Source organism: Canis lupus, chromosome 19, assembly GCF_011100685.1.
Source record: "Canis lupus familiaris isolate Mischka breed German Shepherd chromosome 19, alternate assembly UU_Cfam_GSD_1.0, whole genome shotgun sequence".
Lineage (NCBI taxonomy): Eukaryota > Metazoa > Chordata > Mammalia > Carnivora > Canidae > Canis > Canis lupus.
The window spans coordinates 22488831-22502558 of NC_049240.1; positions in this window are offsets into that span (position 1 = coordinate 22488831).

A 13728-nucleotide genomic window follows, 5' to 3' on the forward strand; every position below is an offset into this window, starting at 1 on the left:
AAACATGCATTTTAAATGAAATTGGCCTGTTATTTCTATTTCAAGATTTTATTTATTTATTTGAGAGAGAGTGAGTGAGAGAAAGAGAGAGAGAGAGAGAGAGAGAGAGAGAAAGAGCATGAGCCAAGGGAGGAGCAGAAGGAGACAGAGAAGCAGAATCCCCATAAGGCTCCCAGGAACCAGATTCCAGTCTTGATCCTTGGACTCCAGAATCATGACTTGAGCCGAAGGCAGATGCTTAACAAGCACCCACCCCTACCACCACCAGGTTTCAATTTTAAGGAATATTTTTGTTTCACATTACATCTCATCAGTTACCTAAAAAGAGGAATGTTGGTATCAGTGGCTGAGTTTTGAGTAAAGATTGTATAGAATTCATTAATTTTATAAAATATATGCACTCTTTCTCCCTATGACACACATTTTGCTCTTACAATTACAGCTATTTGGGATCAGGTTATCCTACAATGAACACATGACATAAGATTCATTGTCTTGCAAGGAGGGTGGGGTCTCTGAAGGAGGAATGTTGGTTCCCTATGGAAAGATGAATGAATGAATGAATGAATGAATGAATGAATAAATGAATGAATGAATAAATGAACATACAAAACCCCTGACTGTGAAGGAGAAACAGAATAAATACAAGGAATCCAAGATGTGTGCTAAGGCAGGGTTGTTTCCACAGTTCCAACTGCCACTTAACTTGTGACCTGGAAGGATAAAACAAAGGACGTATTTCTTTTCCTGTGGCTACACCTCTGGCTATGCCCTCCTTACAAGCTCTACTTCTAAGTATTGAAGAGTAGAGAATTGGATTCACAGGACCATGATTTATGAATGTGAAAAGGGACTAGATTTATGAATGTGAAAAGGGACTATGAGTTCTAGATGAGAGCTCTCAAAAACCTTTGATTTGCTCCAGTGTAGTATGTTCAGCTGTGGCAGGGCCTCCCTGCCCTCAGGGATTCTACATAATAGGGCAGGGATTGATTAGGGGATGATTGGCTAAGGCAACTTTTAGATTTGGAGTGAAGATGAAGAAAGCCTTATTTTGACCTTCAGTACAGTCTTCATACTATAAAACCCAGATTCTACCAGAGGAACTTGCATTTTGGGTGTCTGCAGGAAAGGGGTGGTCATTACATGCTTTCCCGGGTATTGGTAGAACAGAAGCCTTTGCTTAGACGTGGTCTGGCCCCAGTGAGGGGATGTTTCTCTTCAGGTACAGTTCTGCTGTCCTGCCCTATCTGTTGAGAATGACTGCCCTTCCACCCCAGTAATGAAGCCATGATGACTTCATAGACTGGGGCAAAGACCGCTAAGAGATGCATGCCCTCTGACTGTCTAACCCATTCTCATGTCTCCAGACACTTCCTTTTAAATTTGGGAACACTTATGGGAGTCTCAGAATTTCTCGGGCTTTGTTTCTTAAATACACTGCCAGCTTTTCAAATAAGGGATTGTTTGAAAGCCACCAAAGCTCTTTCAATTTTGCCAAAATGTGCTGTATTCAGCAGATAATAACTAGGATTTGTGGTGTAAATTTTGGGTTTATCTTTGTTCAGGATTTACAAATGTGCACTTTACACCACCATACAGCCAAAAAAAATTTTTTTAATGTTTGTTGAGAATAAATATATCAGTTCTCAAAAACAAATCTCCTGTTGTGCTTTTAATGCTTGAATTTTAAACACATCCCATAATTCATATGGGGAAGTGGATAAATTACTCCTAATCCTTAATAGATTTGATTGTCTCTAGCAACATTTCTAACACTGTTAAGAGGGATTTAATAGCATTGATAATGAGTTACATACTCTGACATGGAAAGGTGACCAAAAGAGGAAACTTCACCTAATGTCAGTTTGCACAGACTTTTCCTTATTAATCATCATTAATTAGAAACAATTAGGGATAACGATTAGAAGGTAAAGAAGAAAACCCCTCATTTAAGAAAAAGAATGGACTTTACCACTGAAGTCACTATCTAGAACATGCTTCTCTCTCCCCATCAAGATAGTGTGGCTTGCAAGGAGCTAAAGGCACAATCACTAGTTTATGAGCTGTTGATGGGTGGTCTTGGATCCCATATGACCAACAAGAAGAGGGCTAAGAGGCAGTGCAGACCAGTCCCTGAGAAGACTCAAACTTTTATAATCAGTTCTCTTCATATACTCAAAACCATAATGTGTTTTTTTTTCTCATGATGAATCCCTAGGGTAAAAAACAAGAACTACTTAAATTTAACTACATTAACCATGGGGTATGATGCATTATCCATGAGATATCCAGAGGTTTCAAAAGGCCTTCCATAGAACCAAGTTTGTACCATTTCACGCTCTCCTCAGACTTAGCTTTTGTTTCCATGGGATCTTGTACTTTTTATCCTGGCAAAACCAGGAGACACTCTGGGATGCCTTTTGACTTATTCTCGAGGGTGACTATTTTATCAGGCTCTATTAAGTAGTTTTTTTGATAACAGGGATTTGAAATGTTGTGACAGGAAATTCTCACTGTTACACTTGTACTTCCTTGCTGAAACTGGTGTATTTGTTTTCATATAATTATTTAATTTACAGAAAGGAATATCATTTGGATCTGGAAGCCTCTTGATAACACTGTTAATGCAATTGTCAGGACTTTCTTCTGTGACTGTCCAAGCCTGGGGACACTGAATCACTATCCTTTCAAAGATAAGGTGTTGGTTTCAACAGTGATCACATGACATCACAAAATCACATTTATGAAAGAACTAATTAAAAATATAGATGTCTTGGATTCACAAAACCCACACAGCTGAAATAATGATTAAGTATTGTTTTATTTATTTTATTATTTAATTTAATTTAATTTTATTGTTTATTTATTTATTTATTTTGTATTGGAGCTAAATTTGCCAACATTTAGCATAACACCCACGTCTCATCCAACCATGTGCCCCCCCCACTGCCTGTCACCCAGTACCCCAACACTCTGCCCACCTCCCCTTCCACCACCCCATGTTCGTTTCCCAGAGTTAGGTGTCTCTCATGTTTTGTCACCCTCACTGGTATTTACACTAATTTTCTCTTCTTTCCCCTTAATCCCTTTAACTATTTTTTATATTCACCAAATGAATGAGACCATATAATGTTTGTCCTTCTCCGATTGACTTATTTCACTTGGCATAATACCCTCCAGTTCCATCCACGTCGAAGCAAATGGAGTGTATTTGTCGTTTCTAATGGCTGAGGAATATTCCATTGTATACATAAACCACATCTTCTCTATCCATTCATCTTTCGATGACACCAAGGCTCCTTCCACAGTTTGGCTATTGTGGACATTGCTGCTAGAAACATCGGGGTGCAGGTGTCCCGGCACTTCATTGCACCTGTATCTTTGGGGTAAATCCCCAGCATTGCAACTGCTGGGTTGTAGGACAGGTCTATTTTTAACTCTCTGAGGAACCTCCACGCAGTTTTCCAGAGTGGCTGCACCAGTTCACATTCCCACCAACAGCGTAAGAGGGTTCCCCTTTCTCCATATCCTCTGCAACATTTGTTGTTTCCTGTCTTGTTAATTTTCCCCTTTCTCACTGGTGTGAGGTGGTATCTCACTGTGGTTTTGATTTGTATTTCCATGATAGCAAGTGATGTGGAGCATTTTCTCATGTGCTTGTTGGCCATGTCTATGTCTTCCTCTGTGAGATTTCTGTTCATATCTTTTGCCCATTTGATTGTTTCTTTGCTGTTGAGTTTAATCAGTTCCTTAGAGATCTTGGATACTAGCCCTTTATCTGATATGTAATTTGCAAATATCCTCTCCCATTCTGTAGGTTGTCTTTTAGTTTTGTTGACTGTTTCTTTTGCTGTGCAGAAGCTTTTTATGTTGCTTAAGTCCCAATAATTCATTTTGATTTTGTTTCCCTTGCTTTCATGGATGTGTCTTGCAAGAGGTTGCTTTGGCCAAGTTCATAAAGGGTGTTGCCTGTGTTCTCCTCTAGGATTTTGATGGAATCTTCTCTCACATTTAGATCTTTCATCCATTTTGAGTTAATCTCTGTGTATGGTACAAGAGAATGGCCTAGTTTCATTCTTCTGCATGTGGATGTCCATTTTCCCAGCACCATTTACTGAAGAGTTTGTTTTCCAGGGGATAGTCTTTCCTGCTTTGTTGAATATGAGTTGACCATAAATTTGAGGGTCCACTTCTGGATTCTCTATTCTGTTTCATTGATCTATGTGTCTGGTTTTGTGCCAGTACCACACTGTCTTGATGACCACAGCTTTGTAGTACAACCTGAAAACTGGCATTGTGATGCCCCTGCCCTGGATTTCATTTTCAATATTCCCCTGGCTACTCAGTGTCTTTTATGCATCAACACAAATCTTAAGATGATTTGTTCCAACTCTCTGAAGAAAGTCCATGGTATTTTGATAGGGATTGCATTAAATGTGTAAATTGCCCTGGGTTAGCATAGACATATTCACAATATTAATTCTTCCAATCCATCAGCATGGATTCTTTTTCCATCACTTTCTATCTTCCTCAATTTCTTTCAGAAGTGTTGTGTACTGTTTAGGATATAGGTCGTTTACCTCTTTGGTTAGGTTTATTCCTAGGTATCTTATTATGCTTTTGGGTGCAATTGTAAATGGGATTGACTCCTTAATTTCTCTTTCTTCAGTCTCATTGTTAGTGTATAGAAATGCCACTGACTTCTGGGCATTGATTTTGTATCCTGCCACACTGCCAAATTGCTGTATGAGTTCTAGCAATCTTGCGGTGGAGGCTTCTGGGTTTTCTATGTAGAGTATCATGTCATCAGCGAAGAGGGAGAGTTTGACTTCTTCTTTGCCAATTTGAATGCCTTTAATGTCTTTTTGTTGTCTGATTGCTGAGGCTAGGACTTCCAGTACTATGTTGAATAGCAGTGGTGAGAGTGGACATCCCTGTCTTGTTCCTGATCTTAGGGGAAAGGCTCCCAGTGCTTCCCCATTGAGAATGATATTTGCTGTGGGCTTTTCATAGATGGCTTTTAAGATGTTGAGGAATGTTCCCTCTATCCCTACACTCTGAAGAGTTTTGATCAGGAATGGTTGCTGTATTTTGTCAAATCCTTTCTCTACATCTAATGAGAGGATCATATGGTTCTTGGTTTTTCTCCTGCTGATATGATGAATCACATTGATTGTTTTACGGGTGTTGAACCAGCCTTGTGTCCCGGGGATAAATCTTACTTGGTCATGGTGAATAATTTTCTTAATGTGTTGTTGGATCCTATTGGTTAGTATCTTGTTGAGAATTTTTGCATCCCTGTTCATCAGGGATATTGGTCTGTAATTCTCCTTGGTGGTGGGGTCTTTTTCTGGTTTTGGAATTAAGGTGATGCTGGCCTCATAGAACGAATTTGGAAGTACTCCATCTCTTTCTATCTTTCCAAACAGCTTTAGTAGGATAGGTATGATTTCTTCTTTAAACGTTTGATAGAATTCCCCTGGGAAGCCATCTGGCCCTGGACTCTTGTGTCTTGGGAGGTTTTTGATGACTGCTTCAATTTACTCCCTGACTATTGGCCTGTTGAGGTTTTCTATTTCTTCTGGTTCCAGTTTTGGTAGTTTGTGGCTTTCCAGAAATGTTCCATTTCTTCTACATTGCCTAATTTATTGGCGTATAGCTGCCTATAGTATGTTTTCAAAATCGTTTGTATTTCCTTGGTGTTGGTAGTGATCTCTCCTTTATCATTCATAATTTTACTAATTTGAGTCTTCTCTCTCTTCTTTTAATAAGGCTGGCTAATGGTTTATCCATATTATTAATTCTTTCAAAGAACCAACCCCTGGTTTTGTTGATCTGTTCCACAGTTCCTCTGGTCTCTATTTCATTGAGTTCTGCTCAAATCTTTATTAACTCTCTTCTTCTGCTGGGTGTAGGATCTATTTGCTATTTTTTTCTCCAGGTCCTTTAAGTGTAAGGTTAGCTTTTGTATTTGAGTTCTTTCCAGTTTTTGAATGGATGCTTGTATTGCGATGTATTTCTCCCTCAGGACTGCTTTTGCTGCATCCCAAAGATTTTGAACGGTTGTATCCTCATTTTCATTAGTTTCCATGAATCTTTTTAATTCTTCCCTAATTTGCTTGATGACCCTTTCATATTTTAGCAGGATAGTCCTTAATCTCCACGTGTTTGAAGTCCTTCCAAACTTCTTGTTGTGATTTAGTTCTAATTTCAAGGCATTATGGTCTGAGAATACGCAGGGGATGATCCCAATCTTTTGGTATCTGTTCAGACCTGATTTGTGACCCAGTATGTGGTCTATTCTGGAGAAAGTTCCATGTGCACTTGAGAAGAATGTGTATTCAGTTGAGTTTGGATGTAAAGTTCTGTAGATATCTGTGAAATCCATCTGGTCCAGTGTATCATTTAAAGCTCTTGTTTCTTTGGAGATGTTGTGCTTAGAAGACCTATAGAATGTAGGAAGCGCTAGATTGAAGTCACCAAGTATAAGTGTATTATTATCTAAGTATGTCTTAACTTTGGTTATTAATTGATTGATATATTTGGCAGCTCCCACATTCAGGGCATATATATGAGGATTGTTAAGTCCTCTTGTTGGATAGATCCTTTAAGTATGAGATAGTGTCCCTCTTCATCTCTCACTACAGTCTTCGGGGTAAATTTAGTTTATTTGATATAAGGATGGCTACCCCTGCTTTCTTTTGAGGACCATTTGAATGGTAAATGGTTTTCCAACCTTTTATTTTCAGGCTGTAGGTGTCCTTCTGTCTAAAATGAGTCTCTTATAGACAGCAGATAGATGGGTCCTGCTTTTTTATCCAGTCTGAAACCCTGCGCCTTTTGATGGGGTCCTTAATCCTGTTCATGTTCAGAGTAACTGTTGAAAGGTATGAGTTTAGTGTCATCATGATACCTATTCAGTCCTTGTTTTTGTGCATTGTTCCACTGGACTTTTTTTAAAGGGGAATTTTAAGAGTCCCCCTTAAAATTTCTTGCAGAGCTGGTTTGGAGGACACATAGTCTTTCAGTTCCTGCCTGTCTTGGAAGCTCTTTATCTCTCCTTCCATTCTGAATGAGAGCCTTGCTGGATAAAGTATTCTAGATTGCATGTTCTTCTCATTTAGGACCCTGAATATATCCTGCCAGCCCTTCCTGGCCTGCCAGGTCTCTGTGGAGAGGCCTGCTGCTACCCTAATAGTCCTCCCCATAAAAGTCAGAGATTTCTTGTCTCTTGCTGCTTTAAGGATCTTCTCTTTATCTTTGGAATTTGCAAGCTTCACTATTAAATGTCAAGGTGTTGAACGGTTTTTATTGATTTTGGGGGGGGGGGAATCTCTCTATTTCCTGGATCTGAATGCTTGTTTCCCTTCCCAGATTAGGAAAGTTTTCAGCTATGATTTGTTCAAATACATATTCTGGCCCTCTGGCCCTTTCGGTGCCCTCGGGAGCCCCAATTAAAGGTAGGTTTTTCTTCCTCAGGCTGTCACTTATTTTCCTCAATCTATCCTTATGGTCTTTTAATTGTTTGTCTCTTTTTCCTTCAGTTTCCCTCTTTGCCATCAACTTATCTTCTATGTCACTCACTGGTTCTTCCACCTTGTTAACCCTCATCGTTAGGACTTCTAGTTTGGATTGCATCTCATTCAATTGATTTTTAATTTCTGCCTGATTAGATATAAATTTTGTAGTCATGAAGTCTCTTGAGTCATTTATGCTTTTTTCTAGAGCCACCAGTAGCTGTGTAATAGTGCTTCTGAATTGGCTTTCTGACATTGAATTGTAATCCAAATTTTGTAATTCTGGAGAGAGGAGTGTTTCTGATTCTTTCTTTTGATGTGCGTTTTTTCTTCTAGTCATTTTGCTCAGTGCAGAGTGGCCAAAAACAAGTTGTATTGGGAAAAGGAGAAAAAGAGAGGAGAGAAAGAAGGAAAGAAAAGAGAAAAAGAAAAAAGAAAAAAAGGAAAAAAAGAAGAAAAAGAGAAAGGCAAAGAAAGAAAGAAAAAGAAAAGGGTGGGGGAAGCAAACAGAAATCAAAATGCAAAAACAAACAAAGAAACAAAAAACCAAAACAAAACAAAACAAAAAAAACCATGGGCGGTATCTTCTGATTCTGTATACTTTAAGTCCCTTGACTTCCCCTGGAACTTGTCCGTCCAGCTGGTCTTCTGGGGGAGGGGCCTGTTGTGCTGATTTTCAGGTTTGAGCCCTTGGGGGAGCTGCTCTGCCCCTGCCTGGTGCAGGGCTCAGTGGGGGTTGTTCACCCCGTGAGGCTCCAGGAGGAACAACCCCAGTGGCGGGGCCAGCTCTGGAGCCCTGGAGTCAGCTCCCGCAGTAGCTCCAGAGCTCTCCGTCTGCAGGGCCTGGAGGCTCCGGGGCGGGGCCGCTGATCTGCTCAGCTCCGGGCATGAGCGTCCTCGCTGTCCTGGGCCCTCCCGGCCTCTGCCTGTCCCGGGGGGAGTTCGGATCCTGGGCTGTGTCCCGGCGCCCTGTGCTCCGGGGCCTGCGCTGTTGGATTCGCTCCCGCCCTGCAGCCCCCTCCACGGAGCCACCCCCGAGCCCTCCGAGCTGCTCCCGCCCCGCAGCTCCCTCCGCGGAGCCGCCCCCGAGCCCCCCAGCTGCTCCCGCCCTGCAGCCCCCTCCACGGAGCCGCCCCCGAGCCCCCCCGAGCTGCTCCCGCCCCGCAGCCCCCTCCGCGGAGCCGCCCCCGAGCCCCCCGGAGCTGCTCCGGGTCCCCCGTGCGAGCTGCAGCCCTTAGGGAGCTCGGCGCACTCTCCCGGGGCGCAGGTGTCTGTTAGTGTCCCCGGGAGCCCGAGGGCATCCCCGCCCTCCTGGGTCCTGCTCCACCTCCCTGGAGCCCCTTTCCCCCGGGAAGGTCGGTGCAGCTCCTGCTCCTCCGGGACGGGGCTCTCCTGTCCTGGGGACACTCGCCCCGGCCTCAGCCCGGCTCCTCGCGGGGCCCTCCCCCTTGGAGGCCTTTTGTGTCTTTATTTCTTTTTCCCCGTCTTCCTACCTCGATCGAAGCGCGAACTCTTCTCACTGTAGCGTTTCAGCTGTTCTCTCTTTAAATCTCAGGCCGAATTCGTAGATTTTTAGGATCATTTGAAGGTTATCTAGGTAAGTTGGTGGGGACAGGTGACTTGGGGACCCTACTCTTCTGCCATCTTGCCCCGCCTCTTCTTTTCATTTCTTATCTAGGATTTGTGTTACCTTCTCCTGTCTTTTTCTTCCTCCAATACATGTTTGGTCCCTTTTGTGTTGTTATCATCTAATATATTGTATTTCTATATGATGTAGATACATACTACAATAATATACGTATTGCTTTATAAAGTTTTTTTAAAGATATTAAGAAACAGAAGAAATATGAAACTATAATGAATTTTTAAAATTTTTATTTATGATAGTCACAGAGAAAGAGAGAGAGAGAGAGAGGCAGAGACACATGCAGAGGGAGAAGCAGGCTCCATGCACCTGGAGCCCGATTTTGGATTTGATCCTGGGTTTCCAGGATTGTGCCCTGGGCCAAAGGCAGGTGTTAAACCACTGCGCCGCCCAGGGATCCCAACTATAATGAATTTTAAGTATTTCTTCATAATAATATTAAATGACATTCTTTTTTTTTTTGTTTTCTGTAGATTCAAATCACTCCCTTGTATCACTTGCTTTCAGCCTGAAGAATTTTCTCTTTATTTCCTGTAAGGCAGGTATGCTAGCAGCAAATACTCTTGGAATTTGTTTACCTAAGGTAGTAGCCAGCTTGCTCTGCCATAACAAAATACCACAGACTGGGTGGCTAAAGCAATAGCAATTTATTTTCTTACCTGTCTGTAGCCTACAAGTCCTGGATCAAATTCCAGCAGTGTTGGATTCTGGTGAGAATTTTCTGGCTTGCAGATGGTCACATTGTCCCTCATGTTCTCACATGGCAGAGAAAGATGTCTCTGGTGTCGCGTCTTATAAAGACACTAATCTTGTAGAATTAGGGCCCAACCCTTATGGCCTCATTTAACCTTAATTATCTCCATAAATGGTATTGTAAATACATTTAAAGGAGGGCGGGGCTTCAGCATATGAATTTTGAGAGAATACAAACTTTCAGGTTATAGAATCTGGGAATGTCTTTATTTTGACATCATTTTATTTTATTGATTTTTATTTTTTAAGATTTTATTTATTCATTTATACATAGAGACACACAGAGAGAGGCAGAGACACAAGCAGAGGGAGAAGCAGGCTCCCTGGAGGGAGCCTGATATGGACTTGATTCCAGGACCCTGGGATCACAATCCAAGCCAAAGGCAGGTGCTCAACCACTGAGCCACCCAGGTGCCCCCTGACATCATTTTAAAATGTAGTTTTCATGGGCATAAAAATTTTGGTTGAAAGTTGCCTGTGTTTTGCTTTATTTTGCTTTTTGCACTTTGAATATATCATTATACTTATTTCTGACCTCCATTGTTTCTGATTTGAAATTAACTGTTAATCTTACTGGGATTTTTTTGTTCATAATAAGTCTTTTTTTTTTTTCGCTTCTTTCAAGATGTCTGACTTTCCTGTGTCTTTTTTTTTTCTTTCCTGTGTCTTATATAGATTTCTTTGTGTTGAATTTTTGAATGCGTTAATTAATTGAATTTGTCATGCTCTCAGAAATTATTTCTTTGAACATTTTTAATTCTCTTTTGTATGCTAGTAGTCCATTATTTGTATATTGTTATGCTTAATGTCAATTTTTTTGCTGAGTATCTGTTCATTTATTTTAGTTCTTTTCTGCCAGCTCAAGTCTAATTTTGAAACTCTCTAGTGAAATTCTTATTTGTTATTATATTTCTCAACTGCAGAATTTCTATTTTTTCTTTAATAATTTGTCTCTATTGATAGCCTTTACTTGATAAGACACTGTCATAATTTCCTTTAATTAATTATACATTATTTTCTTTAATTCTCTGAGTATAATTACACTACTTTTAAATCCTCTAGGAAGTTTTTTTTTTTCCTCCTGTGTAGGGGCCACATTTTCTTCTTCTTTTGAATGTATTGTAAGTTTTTGTAGAAAACAAAACTTTTAAGACATATACTATAGCAAGTCTAGATACTGATCTCTTCCCCCCAGCTTATTAATATATTGTGCTTCCTTATATGGTAATAATTTGGGTATAGTAGTTCTGTGAAGCCTATTTTTCTCTCAAGTGTACTGATTCTGATGTTCTGCTCAAAGTTTTGCTCCTTTTTGAATTTTAAGCCTAGAGTCCTAGGGTCTGTCACTTGGTTAATACAGTTTAGTTGCCAGACATTGATCTGTCAGAGATTCTGTTTAACCCCCTTGAATTAGCAAGGTTTTTTTTTTCCCCCTTTAATGTTAGATCTGCAACCGAGTTCAAGATTTATTCTATTGTTGAAGGAGTTTATGAGTTTTCTACAAATTCTCCTAGAGAGTTTTTTTCTCAAAAGTTTCCTCTCAGCCACTCCTTAGATGAAAGATCTTTGAATATGCACAGCCTTTTCCAGCAGGCATGAGTAATTTGGGGGTTGTCTGACTCTCTTTCCCTGATCTCTCAGATAAACCTCTATTGGTATTGCCTGTAGCTCTTAGGCTCCACTAATTGCTAGCTGGCTTTAGTAATACCCTGGGATACAGTGTGCTCCATAGTTGATCCAATTAAGTCAGGCCTCTTAATAGAAGTGGGCTGTTGACATTCTTGACATTTTTCTGAGTAGAACCTCAGGTGTAACTTGTTTGTATAGGGCAGGCACTGGTAGAGGGAGTTGCCCTCCACTGGCTGCCCCACCTGTATTCTCCTTATGAATAAAGAGTTATAGTGTACGTGTGCCAAGGGGAGGTGGAAACAGGTGTCAGCACTGAGTACTACCCGTTATGGATGTTCTGCAATTCAGAACCCTGGAGGATAAGATTTGGTGGTTCTTCAGCTTTCTAATCTATCCAGAAAAGCTTTTTCATTTGAGGAAGCTGAGACAAAGATATTTGCCATTTTTCTGTCAACTCAGCTAAAGAAGTCTTTCCATAATATAAAGCTATATGGAAAAGTGACTGAATTCTTCACAAATTGCCCTGTCCAGATCCTCCCTACTTAGTGGGATTTGGGGGTGTATAAATGATCATTACCACCTAACTGCTACCATATACTCAGTGTAGGTCTTTTGCAGCATGGAGCTGTGGAAAATATGATCTCTTGATGCTCACTGGAATCTAGAAATCTGGGAGGCAGAAAAGAATTGCTACTTGTCTGCAAAGCCCACTGTCACAACTCATTGCCATGGAAGAGCTGGAGAAGGAGGTGCATGTAGTCTTTACCACTAATGCTACAACCATCCATTTTTATGACCTAGTTGCCATGGGTTTTTTTTGAATAGATGTTTCTCAGTTGGGTGTAAGCCCTTTGATCAATTTTCACATGCTTTAAATGATTGTCTTTCCTAATTTTTATTGGCCTAGAAGGTGCCTCTCTGGGGGGCAGTTTTCCCTGAGTTTTTGTACTACTATTTGGATGCCTTTCTGCCATGAGGTTTTGAGGATTTGAGGACTGTTCCATCTTACAAAATTAGACAGTGTTTTATCTCCATGTGTTATTGTCCATAACACTCCATGTGACTGTTGCATTAAATTATTTTTCACAATAATAACTTATCTTTATTGAACTATTATTCCAATATATTGGTTTTTAACATCAAGTTTACTTTAAGCAAAAATTACTGCCAATAGGTAGAAACAGTAATTTCAGGTGACTTTGATCTTTGGCAGTGCTGTAATTGGTCTACATGATACAATCGATTCATTGGATCGTTATTTTAAATGACAAACTTTATTCATTCTTCCCTTTCTTCAATTTAATTATCATAAAGCTTTTGATGGAAAGCACATTAATATTCTGGAAATGATAATATAAGAATGCCCTAGTTACTGGAGAAGCTGTTAAAAAAGGGGACACAGAATGGAAGCATGGTAGACATTGTCAGAATGGCAGCTTGGTAGGATGACAAATGTCAATTAAGAATCAGGAACTTGTCTTGGTCCCTCTTTCTCTGAGATCTAGAAAGATTATTCAATCCCTATGCCTAACTTTAGCCTCAGGATATCCAAGTAAAACCTTGTATAATGATGGGAGGTAGGTAGATCACCAAGAATCTGTTTAAATATATTCTTCTGGATTGAGAAAACTGGAATTAGAAGGAAGGGGTTACAAGGATAACAGGATAGATTATCACAATAATGGAGTCTGAAAAATGGAAGAAATGATGACCATCTAGCACATTATATTTCCAAAACTTTCAATGAAGTAACACTTTTTTTTTAAAAGAAGAACTTAAGAAGATTCAGCTTCAATATACAAATATCATTTCTTTGGTGGGAGTGGGTTTGGAGCAAATCCTGCTCCAGTAACTTATTCATACCTCCATCAGTGGACCTGTACCCAATATTACCAATCTCTGGATGTTTGCATCTCAGTGTGGAACTTAATCTCATCCCATCTTTCCTCTATCTCATATGGTGGGGAGCACTAAAACTCATGGGGTGGCCCTAACGAAGAACATCTGGTAGAAGATATTCTATTCATTCTTAAGCCTTTATTGAGTCTTCCTAACTAAGGAGCCAGATCCAGGACAGAACCTTATTTGTGATCTTTCAGCCTCTACCAGAGGAAGTCAAAAAGGCTTTACATGGTTCATTCTATATTAATAAATGAGAATTAGAAACAGCATTTTGCTAAT